Below are 15,077 nucleotides of genomic sequence, written 5' to 3' on the forward strand. Positions count from 1 at the left end.
ACAATGAAAGCTAGTGTATAGAGAGAATAATTGCTTCTGCTCTAGTGTGTGCGTAAGTACATGTGTTTATTCCTATCGATCATACTCAAATATATAAGGAAAAAGTAATTAACAAACTTAACGACTTCATCCTATAAATCTGCTAGTCTTCCATTCCTCACCAATGTGCTCTTTGACCACGTGCTGATAGCCACTCACTAGCGAATAAAGTGGTAGACCAGGTCTAGATACCGTTGTTGTTATTTAAACGTCAATCTTCTAGAGAGTTCGTCCATAATCAGCTATGTTGAATTAGGATCCTAGATCCATGTTCCAGCTACAGGATGTCCCATGAGGATAATTGATGCAAGTTCGTCTTGAAGTCGATATACCTGTCTAACACATCACCATACTAAACGCAATTATTAGTAATTAAACAATACCGAGGATCGTCGATCCTTTATATCCTGATATATATTTCAAGGATAAACTATCCATAAGACAGTCAAGGATAAAGGATCCTCAGTATAAAAATCGTGGCCTAACAATTGCCCCCAAAATGGCGGGTGACAGCGGAGCACAGCTGTCATTTTGAAATTCAAAATCCTGCAAAAACTGAATGATGGGACGGTTTTGCCAGAAAATTTACCATTTAGCCCCCATTGTTAATTATAACCGTCTATATGTGCCGCCCTATATCTTGGATTATATACACCTTCATCTGACGCATCAGGTATTCTTCTAACCTCTGTATCTTATTTTCTTTAATCATGTCCGCCGCTTCTTCTTCTCCGGCCCCTTCTAAACCTTCTGAACATTCATCCGGTGGTTCCGAACTAGTCGAAATAGAACTTCAAGGTCTGCTTTCCAACCCATCTTCTGAAATTTGTAAGCTCACGGATCCCAATGTAGACAGTTTTCAAACATTATTTCCTCCAGAAACCCTGTTCCGACCCTACGAATCCAGCATTAGATGCGATATTTACTCCAAGGTTTGGGTCTGCTTTCCGGCAACTCCCTTTCTTATCGGCTATAAATACCCCTTTCCGCCTTTTACCCAAAGTTTTTTCAATTCTACCGGCATATCTTACATACAAGCCATGCCGATGATCTGGAGGGTTCTTAGCACCATCGAAAGAATCATCAAGGAGGAAAAAATCAATTTTGGCCTTCCGGAGTTGTCATATCTGTATACCCTTACTACCTTCGGTTCTACCCGTTTTATCTTCAAATCCAAGCCTCGACAGCCCCATCCGATCTCCAAAGCCACGCTAAATGATTCCGTGTGGAGGAATCAATTTATCTTCGTTAAACGCGACTCGATACCAGGGGGGACTGATCTTCCTTCAACGTGGGTCACGAAGGTTAGGATCCTGGATCCTTTAGGAATAGCAGGATCATTTATTCTTCAGTTTTAAGACTTATTCTTTTCTCTTGTCTGCAGTTGAGAACTTCGCTTCATTGAGTAAGCTACATGGAAAAGAAGAAAAGGCAAAACGGTTCCTAGCACTGGATACCGAAGTTAGGACCTTTCAAGCTCGGTTTGTAGAAGGTTTTTGTGACATCTCCTCAAGTTCAAACATGTCAAGTAAGTTAATCATTTTAAAGTAAATAAAATAGAATACTTATCTGTTGATTTCTCTTCTACAGGCACCAAGAAATCTGGAAAATCCGCTCTCAAGTTCTCCCTTGACGATATTGACTGTATGGTTACTTCTCCTGCTGTCAAGAAGGAGGCTTCAAAGGCTGGCACAAGCTCCGAGCCTAAGACCGGCACTACCATGGCCAAATCCGCAGTTTCCAAGAGGAAAAGATCCTCCGATCCCGAGACTCACTGTGACATTGTCTGCTCTGTAAGTATACCGTATTTTCCTCTTTAGGATCCAGCATTGTCCTAGTTTTGACATGAAATTTGGTAGGCTGTGATTGCTATAAGGGACCATTATGAAAAGACTATCCTCCATATGAGCGAGAAAATGTCCGGGTTAGGGAAAGCTGCGGTTGCTAAGGATAAAGCTATGATCCAACTCATGAAACAATTGGAGGATCAGATATCCTCAGCCGAAGCCCAACGTCAAGAGGCAGTGGAGCAGGCGACTGATGAAGCCAAGGTGTGGGCTGCCAGGTTGGTATTCCAGGCGCGGATCAAGATGGCAAAGGAGGCCGGTGATCCTGCTTTTGACAAGTCAGCCTGGGATGTAGAGAAATGGAAGGCTGCTCTTGACGACCTTGGTGGTGAGGATGATGAGGAGATGGTTGAGAACACCAAGGCTGGGACCAGTGGCGTTAAGGAGGTGGTTGAAGCTGGCAAGGGGGAAGATGATGCTGCAGTTGAAGATGCAGCTTAAGTGGGCGATGAAGGATATTAAAGACAAGGCCCGAGCCCATTTTTTTATTTGGTGTTGATGTTTTTATGAACAATTTCTATGGTCTGTAATAAACAATAGTATTTAGGGTAAAGGATCTATGATCCTTAAGACAATCTGCGGGGATGACAAAGGTGGAGGGATCCTCTGTTTGTGGGGATGAAGCCTTTGTTGCCCCTGTTTTTAATTTCCCTGCACTTTATGAACTATTAGTAACTTTCACTTAACCCGAATGGATGGTCCATCTTTTCGTATGGTGAAGTCCGGGTTAAGGATTTTGGATAAGTCCTTGGGACTTATTTTAATTAATATATAAATCTTTTGACTATTTACTTGTCATTTATTTTCAAAAACTTGTTAAATATAAGTTTGGCGTTGTTAATAGTTTGACAAATAATTTTGAGTAAAAGATTTTTTTTAGGATAAAAGATCCTTAAAAATTGTTTAGAATAGAATATCTTTAAATCGTAAATCTTAGGATAAAACATTCTTAATAGTTGATAACATTTATAAAAGAGAATTTCCTTGCAGGGCAAGTTTTATGATAACGTATCCTTAAAATGGCTAAAGATTTTAGTAATCAAATTACTTTAAGAGAATAGCTTCTCAAACTGAAATTCCTAAAATAATTGCAACAAATAATACACATAAGTTAACTAATAGAGAACATACCAGAAGGTCTAGATAGACCTAAGTTACTAGGAGTATCGAACTCTTAATGATCCTTACAAGAGTAGCATTAGGATCCGGGATCCTTAGTTTCTTGATCTTCAGAAAAATCTTAGAAAATCCGCTACAAAGAATTCATATTATCAACTGGGATCGAACCCATTAAACTGGGGACAAGCCCGTGTGTAGGTTCCCAGCCGGATCTACACGAGATATCGCGTACTACGCAGGTGCGGAATCCCTACGTAAGACGTTACGAGTATAGAAAACAATACGATTAACACACGATACGATAATCAAACACGTTGTATACCAACCTTAAACACGTGATACGAAGATCACTTGATTACAGACTCTCTCTCTCGAATACACAAACTCGTAATCTATTAACTGATTAATTAATTTCGAATAAGCCGTAACAGATGGCTTATATAATCACGACAACTTCGCCTGGCATGTTCAGGCGAAGTTGTCACTAACTTCGCTTGTCTAACAAGTTCGCCCACATCAGCGAACTTGTTAGCAACTTCGCTTATACAAAACATAAAACATTACAAACACGATTACAGACACTAGACACTGAACTACTGACATCATGCACCAACAGACTCCCCCTTGGCAGTAGCTTCATCTCTTTAGCTTCAAACACGTGTCTTGTAATCTTCAATCTTCTATCTTCAAGCATGCACTCCTTCTCGAACACAAACCGAGACAACTCTTTGATATTTCCTCGCTTCGTCTTTCCAAGCAGGAATATAAAATATTTTCTTCTCATTGAGCACCTGCAGATCAGCTTGCAATAAGTTTACCAAATGCATCGGATCGTAAACTCTTAGCACCTCTTGTTCATCCTCGTCTTCCATCACTGCCTCAGCTGTCTCACAATATACAAACCACCACTTTAGGTCTTTAAGCACATCCTTGGGCATTAGTTTCATCGGTACTTCTTTAAGGCACCGGATCAGTTTATACTTCATAACCATCCAAGGTTTTCCATCAGCTCTCAAACCTCTATCCTTGTCTTCAACAAGTTTTCCCTTTTGTGGCTTCAACAGCTCAAATTTCTTCTCTTTTATACTTTCTTTCCATACAATTTTCCCAATGACTCTAGCCATATTATCGTCACTTCGATTGATTAACCCCAATCTGGCTAAGTCTTTCACTTCACATTCTGGCAGTGTATTCAACGATCTTAACAGTCTTTTAAAATACTGAACACCGTCATACCTTTTAATCACGAAGAGGCTCAACTGCTCATCATAGATCCAGCAAATAACCATTTCTTCGCTTCAGCATAGCCTTTAATGTTGTAACTCTTCTTAAACATTGTAGGGACCGCCGGTTTCTTCGTTTTGACGAACCACTGAGCGTAGCCTTCCTTCCACCTAGGCGGCTCTTCCCATTCAGACTCATCGCTTCCAATCTGTTCACTCAAATCTGCTTTCTCAACATCTGGAATGTCATGCTCAATATTTTCCTCAACTATCTCTCCCTCTTCTATCTCTGTATCAATCACAATATCTCCACCAATCTTTTCTATCACATCACTTGGCAATACATCATCATCACCAACCAAGCTATCATCCATCTCCTCTACGTCCACCACCACCACATCATCACCACCAGCTGCAGTTGTCGACTCCCCCTGAGTTGTGGAAGTTCCAAGAGCTTGAGTAGTTCTTGGTAGCTCACCACCTGCATCTTTCGACCCATTGGGATCATCGTCTCTATCATTCCTTCTCTTCGTCCTCAACTCGTCGCCTTTACAGCTCGTCTCCCCCTGAGATGCCAAGAACTCCTTCAAAGCATCTATGATCTTTCCATGTTCTACCAGCAGGGACGACTGCATCTGATTCTCTGCAACTAGGCGTTGAATAGCCTGGGTCTGGATAAGATTCACCCTTGATTGTTCTGCCACGACCCGTTCAAGTGCTGCTATTCGTTCTGAGTCTGAGAGGGTTGCATCGAAATCGAACCTCATATGTGATATGTCTTGAGTGTACTGAGGAGGGATTTCCGATGTCACCGGGACCTCAGAAGTAGAAATAGACGTAACCGCAGGTGGTATCGTCATTGATAACCCTGCAGTGGCCACAACAGTCGACTCGATAAAGCGTGCCACGACTTCCGATGGAGTAACAGTCGGAGGCGGCAACGAAACTATTTCCGGAGCCGAAAGTTGGAAAGTAGTGGGTGGGAGGCCAAAAGTAGACGAGGTAGCCACCACGGGAACACCCGTAGCGCTTGGCCTTGTAACCTGTAGTGATGAGGGAACCATTGTCATACCGGATAGTGCTGGTGGAGTGAAACGTACCACCCTAGAGCTCTCACCTGCTCCTGATCCTGCACCTATCCATTCCCTTCTTGACCTCCTTATCAACTGTTGTACCTCTTCCTCATAGTCTGACTCGTCATCATCATCTGTTCTCTTTCTTTTCCCATGTAGTCTTTCTCGAGTCACCATAATCCTTCTCGCCTCTGCCACTTCATCATCAGAATCAGAACCAGCCACCGTAGCAGCTGTTCTAGTAACATGCACAGTCGAGGCACGTTCAACTGGGACCTGAACGTTCTCCTCTGGATCCACCCGATCCATATCAAAGAAGCCTTGACCACCAAATTCTGCATCAAGGTCCACGTTCTCCTCCGGTGACACAACAGGAGCAGCAGGTATAGCTTGAGGTGCTCCTGCCTGTTGTGGTGCCGGGTCCCTAAACTCATCCCCACGAGCAGGCACATACCCCGGGTTGATTAAGTACCCAAAGAGTGGAGTATGGCGAGGACGAAGCTCAGGTTTGCTCCTCGCACTGGAGGATCTGCATTGGGCGAAGATCCGTTTGTTCACACTCTCAACATATCGGATCGGACGGCGCTGAGGAAGCGTTGGAGCAACATGATTCAAGATCATTTGAAGGAATCTTGGATACATGATGAACCGCTCACGCGCCATCGCTCTTCGTTAACGATCAATCTCATAAAAGACCATCTGACTAAAGCTGAATCGCTTGTTGTATGTCAGAGCAGTCATTGCTGACTACATGGTCGCGCCCATGCCATCAGTGCCCGCCTTTCTCCCTGACATGCATACTATCATAACATGCATGAGAAAGCGCCACTGGTCAAGCAGAAATCCCTTCCTTCTCTGCGAATCCCCCAAGGGACCAGAATAACCCATCCTCAAAAATGCTCCATCGCGGAAAGGAGCTACAAACTCTGTCGGGTCATCCCTTGTCTCGTTTCCAAACCGCAAAGCCGCCCGGATATGTTCAGAAGAGAACTGAACAATTTGATTGTTTACTGTCGCTCGCATCACCGGGAGTTCGACTCTACAGTCGTATTCCACGGTCTGCCAGAAATCCTCAATGTTGGGTAAGGATATCGGCAGAGTTGTTGTAATGGCGTGGAATATCCTCGAGCGTAAAAGGAATGTGATGATTTCGCGGAAATCATCAACTCCGCTCGCTTCCGGGTCTAAGGTGATATACATGTTGTGACCCGGGAAGAACTGTCTTTGTTGATCACCTCCGTCATCACCGCCTGCACCACCTACTCCAGCAACAGCAGCCATATCTGCAACAAACAAGTTAAGTTAGATAAACGTCAAAGCGAATCACAAGTTCGCCTGTTACCATGAGCGAAGTTGTGATCTATTATATACAGGCGAAGTTAAAGGTGGGGCGAAGTTGGGAAAAAACTTCGCTTCAACTTGAACTTCGTCTGATAACAGTTATGTAAAATGGTCCAGGCGAAGTTACGGATAACTTCGCCTAATCACAACATCGCCTCATAAACTGTTTCAAAATCAATAATCAGGCGAAATTAAACCTCAGGCGAAGTTACGGATAACTTCGCCTAAACTGTAACTTCGCCAAATTTGAATCGGCAACAGTTAGGGATATTGAACGACGTGTAGATGATGATTTCGGAGATCGAGGACTCCGTAACACTTGATTTTATGAAGTTTTACACGTTCATGCAAATTACTATCACGTAATATCAAGTTTGAAAATCGGGTGTTTAGGTTTCAAATAATAGAGGTCACGAAACGGGTCGTATCGACCTGTGATTAACATTAACGACAATGATTATACGAATATAGAACCCTACACACCTTGAATCTGATCTGAATCGAGGTAACAAAAACTGATTTGAGATATCGATAAGTTCGCTGAAATATCAGAGGATAAGTTCGCTGTTATTTTGAAATAATGAAATCGTTTGACCTTTAAATTCCTTTATATAGGGTCAAAGTTAGTACAGGCGAAGTTATCGATAACTTCGCCTATTCCAGGCGAAGTTACGAACAAGTTCGCCTGTATTTACAAAACAAACCCCTATACTTTTAATAATTTTCAATAAAGTTTTAAAAAACATCCTATAAAGCGTTAAATGATACGATCAAGACCAAGTAACCAGGTATAAAATCAAACAATTACAAAAGTAACAAAAATTTGAAAAATTAAAGTACACGGGATCAAATTTCAGTCTCGACAGGGACTACCATGTTTTAGAAATGATCCGAACAGGAATCATACTAATTTCGTGACTGTCACACAGATCCGTGTTCAGCTGTATTATGACATAAAGAAACAGGTTGTAAGCAGGTAATATACTTAAAATGGTTTTCATCGTTTCTGTGATACGAGTTAGGTTCAATTAAGCTCAAAACTTAAGTGGGCAACAACTCAGAGATTATGATGCCTCCTATCTATTCTCAAGGCGTATTTGGCTTTCCCCAAGTCACCCCGAATTGATCTCGACCCGTAGTGTCTGATTAAGTAGTAATTACTCTTCGATCTTAGACTCTGTTTCCCGTTCACCTTCTTGTGTCTTGATTGAGAATCATTAACCTTATGAACTCTAGAATACGCATTTTTTTTTTCGATTAATATGTATATACACAACTTCAAGTAGAAAACAACTGCAAGTCCCAAATCTGGATCACTGCAGTGTCTTGACACGCTATCTTCACGGGAATCAGAACACTCACGGGCTCGTGTATGACTGGGTAATCGCTTTTCTGCCTATCATTCGGAAAGATATTTATGAAGACATGCACAACTCTTAAGGAGTTTCCACGTAAAATCGAGTAGATTTAGTTAGTATCACTTCTACTTTTACGCACCATAAAAAGCTACCATGACATACAATGACTGTTCTAAAGTCTTTTAAGCCTAATAACTTCACTAGTTAAGCACACAGAATCAGTATATCTATCACTTTCCAAGGTTGGATCAATTTTCTGTTAAACATAGTAAAGTAACTTCTTACGAAGTAGTAGACTTGAAAAATAATTTCATTTCCCGAAAAGAAAAAAGAAAAAAAAAATTTAACATCAATCGCCCCGACCAACTCAAAGTCTTCAGGTGAACGGCTATCCCGAAGATCCAAAGGATCAGCTGGACCGACCACATACAAGTATGTGTCCTTCTAACTAAGTATGATCGACTAATTTTCAACGAAAGAATAAAAACACATCATAAACCGCCCCGGTCACTCTCAGTCATCTGGTTAATGGCTATCCTCAGATTCTACAAGTAGAAATGAGGACCAAACATATCCGAAGAAATGTCCATCAAACTAAGGCAACCGTCATAATTCTAAGCGATAGTGACGTTTTTTTTTTTTTTTTTAACACAAACACAAAGCATGCTTACTCGGGATTGATCATCCCATTCAGCTCAACAAGGTTTTGAAATCTAGTTTTGTCAAACGCTTTCGTGAATAAGTCAGCGAAATTATCTAACGTGTCAACCTTCTCGAGCACAATCAGTTTCTTCTCAGCACAATCCCGTATAAAATGATGACGTATGTCAATATGTTTAGTTTTACTGTGCTTTACGGGATTGTTAGTTACTGAGATAGCAGCTGTGTTATCAATGCAAATAGGAGTCAGTGAGAAATTCAGACCATAGTCGCGCAACTGTTGTTGAATCCAAAGAACCTGGGAGCAGCAGTTGGATGCTGCCATGTATTCTGCTTCACAGGTTGAAATTGCGACTGAAGTCTGCTTCTTGCATTGCCACGACACCAATCTGCCACCAAGAAACTGACATCCACCAGTTGTAGATTTCCGACTCTGATTGCACCCTCCATAATAAGAATCTGTGTAAGCGACTAGCTCCAAGTCTCCTCCTCTCGAGTACCACAACCCCAGCTTCGGCTTGCCTTTGAGATACCGCAGTATCCTCTTTGCACCCTTCAAATGAGATTCTTTTGGGTTTGCCTGAAAGCGTGCACAAAGACAAACAGCAAACATTATATCAGGCCTAGAAGCAGTTAAGTACATTAATGAACCTATAATAGCCCGATATTGGGTTGGGTCCACATCTGCATCGTTGTCTGAATCAGCACCCAATTTGTGATTGACGCAGACTGGAGTATCATATGGAGTGCTGTCCTCCATCTTGAAGCGTTTGAGAACATCATGGACATACTTCGTCTGATGAATGAACATCCCGTCTTTCTTCTGATCAACCTGCAATCCTAAAAAGAAAGTTAGTTCACCCATAGCACTCATTTCAAATCTCTTCTTCATGACGGCCTCAAACTCCTGACACATGGCGACCTTTGATGCAGCAAAGATAATGTCGTCCACGTAGACTTGCACCAGTAGGAAGTCGCTACCCTTTCTCTTGAAGAACAATGTGCTATCAATTTTTCCTCTTTCAAACTCATTCTCAAGCAAGTAATCTGATAAGGTTGAATACCAGGCACGAGGTGCCTGATGTAGTCCATACAGCGCTTTACTTAGCTTGTACACGTGATCGGGAAAGTCAGGGTCAGGAAAACCCGGAGGTTGCTCAACATACACAACCTCGTCGACTTTACCGTTTAGAAACGCACTCTTCACATCCAACTGAAAGACCTTCATCTCCTTATGAGCAGCAAATGCCAAAAACAGCCGAATGGCTTCCAATCTTGCTACAGGAGCAAACACCTCATTGTAATCAATCCCCTCTTGTTGATTAAAGCCTTTAACAACCAGCCTCGCCTTGTTCCTGATAACAACCCCTTTCTCATCTCTCTTACATTTGAAGACCCACTTCGTGCCAATCGCATGCACATTTCTTGGTTTTGCGACCAAGTTCCATACTTCCATTTTCTTAAACTGAGCTAACTCTTCTTGCATGGCTTCGACCCACGAGCTGTCCTTAAGAGCCATTTGATAGTTCTTTGGTTCAATCTGGCTGATAAAGCAGGTGTACAAGCACTCGTTGATTATGCCTGATTCTTTAATGCTTGTGTAAACACAGGTGTGCTCATTCAAGCTTTGTCTTGTTGGTACACTGGCGGACGGATCACCTATCACATTCTCCAAAGGATGATCTTTGTGAATTCTCGTAGTCGGAACCGAACTGACATTTAGATTATCTTCCAAGTTCGAAGATAGCTCATCCATGGTTGATTGATGTTGAGAGTGAAACGGATTGATGAATTCCTCTTCAGTAGAGGCAGCAGGGGTATTGACAGCATTTGACGAGGAAGGCTGACATTCATCATACTGTGGTCTTTGCACCAAAGTGTCTTCCTCATCGCATATCATCTTCGTAGCAATTCTTTCCTCATCTTCTGCAAAATCCAGATAAGGTATGTTAAAAGATTTAAAAAGTCTATCATAGTCAAAAACCCCAGCGGGTCCCGTGCTTGGTTTTGGTGATTTGTAACTTGTGATATCAGTGTTACACACCACCTCAACCTTGCTGTTCGATGTATTAAAGACCCGTCTGTTGGGAGTCCCAACAACGTATCTGACTAAGATTCCTTCGTCGGCTACTTCACCAAATTTAGAATTGGTCTTTAATATCGAACATGGGGACCCGAATGGTTCAAGACCACTCAAGTTGGGCTTTCTCCCATGCATTAGTTCATAACAGGTTTTATTTAATCTTTCAACAGTTAACACTCTATTAAGGATATAACAGGCTGTTGCAACAGCTTCAGCCCAGAATACCACGGGAAGTTTCGAATCAGCCAGCATGGTCCTGGCTCCTTTAATCAAAGTCCTGTTCTTCCTCTCAGCCACTCCATTTTGTTGCGGAGTATACGGTGCGCTGTATTGGTGTTCAATCCCCTTCTGTAGGCAGAAGATCTCCATCTGATAGTTCTTGAACTCAGTCCCATTGTCACTCCTGATGTATTTAACTCTTTTTCCCATAATGTTCTCAACTTTGGTAATCAAATTTATTACCATCTGAACAGTTTCATCCTTCGATTTCAGGAAATATACCCACGAGTATCGAGAAAAATCATCAGTAATCACCAAGCAGTACCATGTTCCCCCTAGACTTTTTACATTCACTGGACCAAAGAGATCCATGTGAAGTAGTTCTAGGGTACTGACTATTGAGTTGACCTTCTTGGTGTGATGGGATTTCTTGTGTTGCTTTCCCTTCTTACATGATAAGCATTTGTCTTCGAAGTTGAAATTCTTCAAGGGAACCCCCAACACAAGCCCATTTTTGACAAGGTAGTTCATCTTACGAAGATGAATGTGCCCCATTCTCCTATGCCATAATTCGGACTCTGATTCAGTCGCTTTCGACAAAAGACACGATTCTTCGGTGGCCATTTCAGTAGACCTCATATCCATGATATACGTATTCTTCACTCTTGGAGCCTTCATAACAATCCAGTCCTCTGGTATCTTAAAACCAGGATACAACACTATCGCCTCATTCTTCGTGAAATGCACGGTATAATCCTTGTCACAGATCTGCGAAACACTCAGCAGATTGTGCTTCAGTTCTTCAACAAAGTTAACTTTCTCTAGCGTCATCTTCCCGTTAGTCACAGTCCCAATTCCTGTGATCTTTCCACCGCTCTCTCCTGCGAAACTCACTCTACCACCTTGAACAGGTTTCCAGTCTTGTAACAATTTCATGTTACCCGTCATGTGCCGGGAACAGCCGCTATCCACAACCCATTGATTGTTGGCAGCCCTGTTCAACTGTTCCTGCACGATTAAAGCAGATTATTAGAATCTTGGGACCCAAGACCTCTTGGTCTTGGGTCTATACATCCCGTACCTTGGCTGTCCAAAGTTAGTATCATAATCATTTCTGTGAGTCCTAACAGGATACCTTCTTGTGGATTGTCTATGAGGCCATCCAAACCGTCTTGAATTAAATGAATTATTAGTTATGGTTTGGGTGTTACCGGTGAAAAACTGAGATCTATTTCTTTGAAAACCTGGATTAGTCCATTTTCTGAAATTCGATGGGTTTTCAGTTTTATCATTAAATTGATTACTGTTAGCTCTTTTCTCAGATTTTAAAGGCCTTACACCTCTGAATTTTTGCTTCAGAGGGCAATCAGCAACAAGATGTCCTTGTTGATTACATCTAAAACAACACCTGTTTTTAACTTTCTTATCAAAAGTTGTCTTAGATGTTGAGGCTGTATTACTGCCCGTTTGTCTCACATATGGTGGGACATACGGGTTTAGTGGAGACTTCTTTTCAGATGTTTTCTTTTTCTCTCCACTCTTTGGTAACACTTCCTCTTGATTTGTCTCACTCGACTCAGAGGATTTGTCCGAGTTAGATGAGACAGGACTCGGAGCAGAAATCTTAACACTTGCGACAGGCTTACTAACTTCTTGTTCTTTAGTAGTAACTGGAACTGGAACTGTCTGACCATAGTCAACATCGACAGATTTCTGATTACTAGGGTTATAAGTGTAATTATGATTGAAAGGTGGTGGAACTTCATGATAACCAATTCCTCCCCTTTTTGGGGAACCTTGATCACTAACAAGGTGATCAAGTATAGCGGAGGAATTTCTGAATTGCTACAGTTTCCTGTTAAGTTCCACCACTTTTACCTGGTGATCAGCTATCTGTTTTTCTCTTTCAGCTATTAGTTTGGTTTTTTCTTCTAGAACCTCATAGCTAAGATCAATCATTTTAATTTTTTCAGCAAGCTTTGCTTTAAGACTTTTAATATCTGTTTCACTAGCTTTAATTTTTACTTTGTAACTATTTTCTCTAGCTTTAGTGAAATGATGATCTTTTTTAAAAGTTTTATATTGCGCATCCAAACTAACAAACTGATCAGTTAGAGTTGTCAGTTGTTCAGACAGATGTTCACACTTAGTACAAGGGAGTTCGGTACTTACCTCGGAGAGCTGGTCTGCTACATCTGCCATGTACGCTTCATTTTCGCCAGTTCCCTTCTCACTATCTGAATTTTCGATGTTGGCCAAGTTGGCCTGTTCAAATACTTCTTCAACATGCAGATTCCAGTTGTACTCTTCGTTCTGTCTGGAAATCATGGCTCTATAGTCATTACCACTACCACTTTGCTGTGTAGATCTGTTCTGACTGCGTTCTACACGTTCATTCTTGCATTCTTTTGCAAAGTGGCCATTCTGCTGACAGTTCTAGCAGTGAACCTTCGTCTTATCAAACCCTGGCCTCTCACCGACAAACTTCCTGCCAGTCTTCTTCATGAACCTCTTTACCCTTCTCACTATCATGGCCATCTGCCACTGCAGATCCATCTCCTCCAGATCATCAGCATCGATCTGGTCATAGTCTTAATCCAAAACTGCAGGATCAACGATCTTACCCTGAATGTAGTTCTCATACGAAGCAATAAAAGATGCATAGAGAGCAAACTGCTGTTCAGCAGATTTGACACTCATGGGCATCTTCGAGTAGTTGTTGTTTGAAACACTTGGAGAATAACTACTCTTGGTCGCTTGAGGTTGAGAAGCATTTGACCCTCCAGCTACATAGCACACATCACCGTTCATGTTGAGAGATACATGTCCCTCATGTGTTGAGCTCGTGCCTGACTCTCCCTTAGAGTAACAAGCAGATGATTCAGTTTTCGAACTTGATCCAGAGTTAACCTTTGCACCATACATACCCGGATCTTGAACCTGATCGGTAGGTGTCTCCTTTCGTACCATGTTCAGTTCAAACGTTCTTAGCTTGTTAACTGTTGTCTCCAGGTCATAGTCAGCAAAGTCTTTATCTTCTCTCATCAACACTGTATACATCTCCCATTTTGGTGGGAGAGCATCAAGAAGCTTCTCAACAATCTCATCTTCTTTGTATGCGATTGAATAGTTGCTGAGTTCAGTCATCAGATGATAATATCTAGTGATGATATCATCAAGTGATTCATTTTTCAGATACTTGAAGACCGAGAATTGGGTTTTTAGAAGTTTAATCTTCGAAGCACGAATTCCCACATTACCCTCAAAACGGTTTTCAAGAGCTTCCCAAAGCTCTCTAGCAGTCTTATACTTTCTGAAAGTGTGCAGAATCTCTTGTGGAAGAGCCATTGTAATTGCTGCATGAGCTTTGCTTTCGGCTTCATACATTTTCTTCTCTTCATCTTCCATCTCTTTGTACTTCTTGATCTGATCACGACCTTCATACTCAGTAGTAGGTGGAATGTAACCATCTTGTATGCATACCCACATCTTCGCATCTTGATACTTGACATATTGTTCAAAACGATCTTTCCACGCTACATAATCAGTTTTCTTGAGCATCTTAGGTGCCTTTGTAGCCGAACCTGCTTCTACTTCCATCTTTACTAGTTCAGTAATGTTTATCGAAGACATCTTTCTCAAAACTCAAAGAAATCCGAAAATCAAAAATTTTATTTTCAAACAGCACTGTAGGCGAAGTTGTGGATAACTTCGCTTAAAGCTTAACTTCGCGTGAATTTGTAACGTCGCTCACTTTCTTAAATTCGCCGAATTGGCGAAGTTGAGAATAACTTCGCTTAAGTTGAGCGAACTTGGGAGGTAGGCGAAGTTGTGGGTAACTTCGCTTAAGGTAAGCGAACTTGAAGAGGTAGGCGAAGTTGTGGATAACTTCGCTTAACCTTATATCTTCGCCGAAACCCTAGTAACAGTGACGGCAACTTCGCCTGATGAACACGAAGTTTCTGCAGATTAGATTTCTGGGGGTTTTTCGAGGTTTGTGAAGGTGTTATGGGTTGTTTAAGCTTGTAGGAGATGAGTATGACACAAAAACTCAGAAAACTCGTCCCGCGAATAGTCGAACGGAACGATTTCTATACCCGCGTGATAATCCCGAA

Source organism: Bidens hawaiensis, unplaced genomic scaffold (assembly GCF_021521415.1).
Source record: "Bidens hawaiensis isolate Kalapana, Puna unplaced genomic scaffold, B.hawaiensis_p1.1 tig00007430_1, whole genome shotgun sequence".
NCBI classification, from domain to species: Eukaryota; Viridiplantae; Streptophyta; class Magnoliopsida; order Asterales; family Asteraceae; genus Bidens; species Bidens hawaiensis.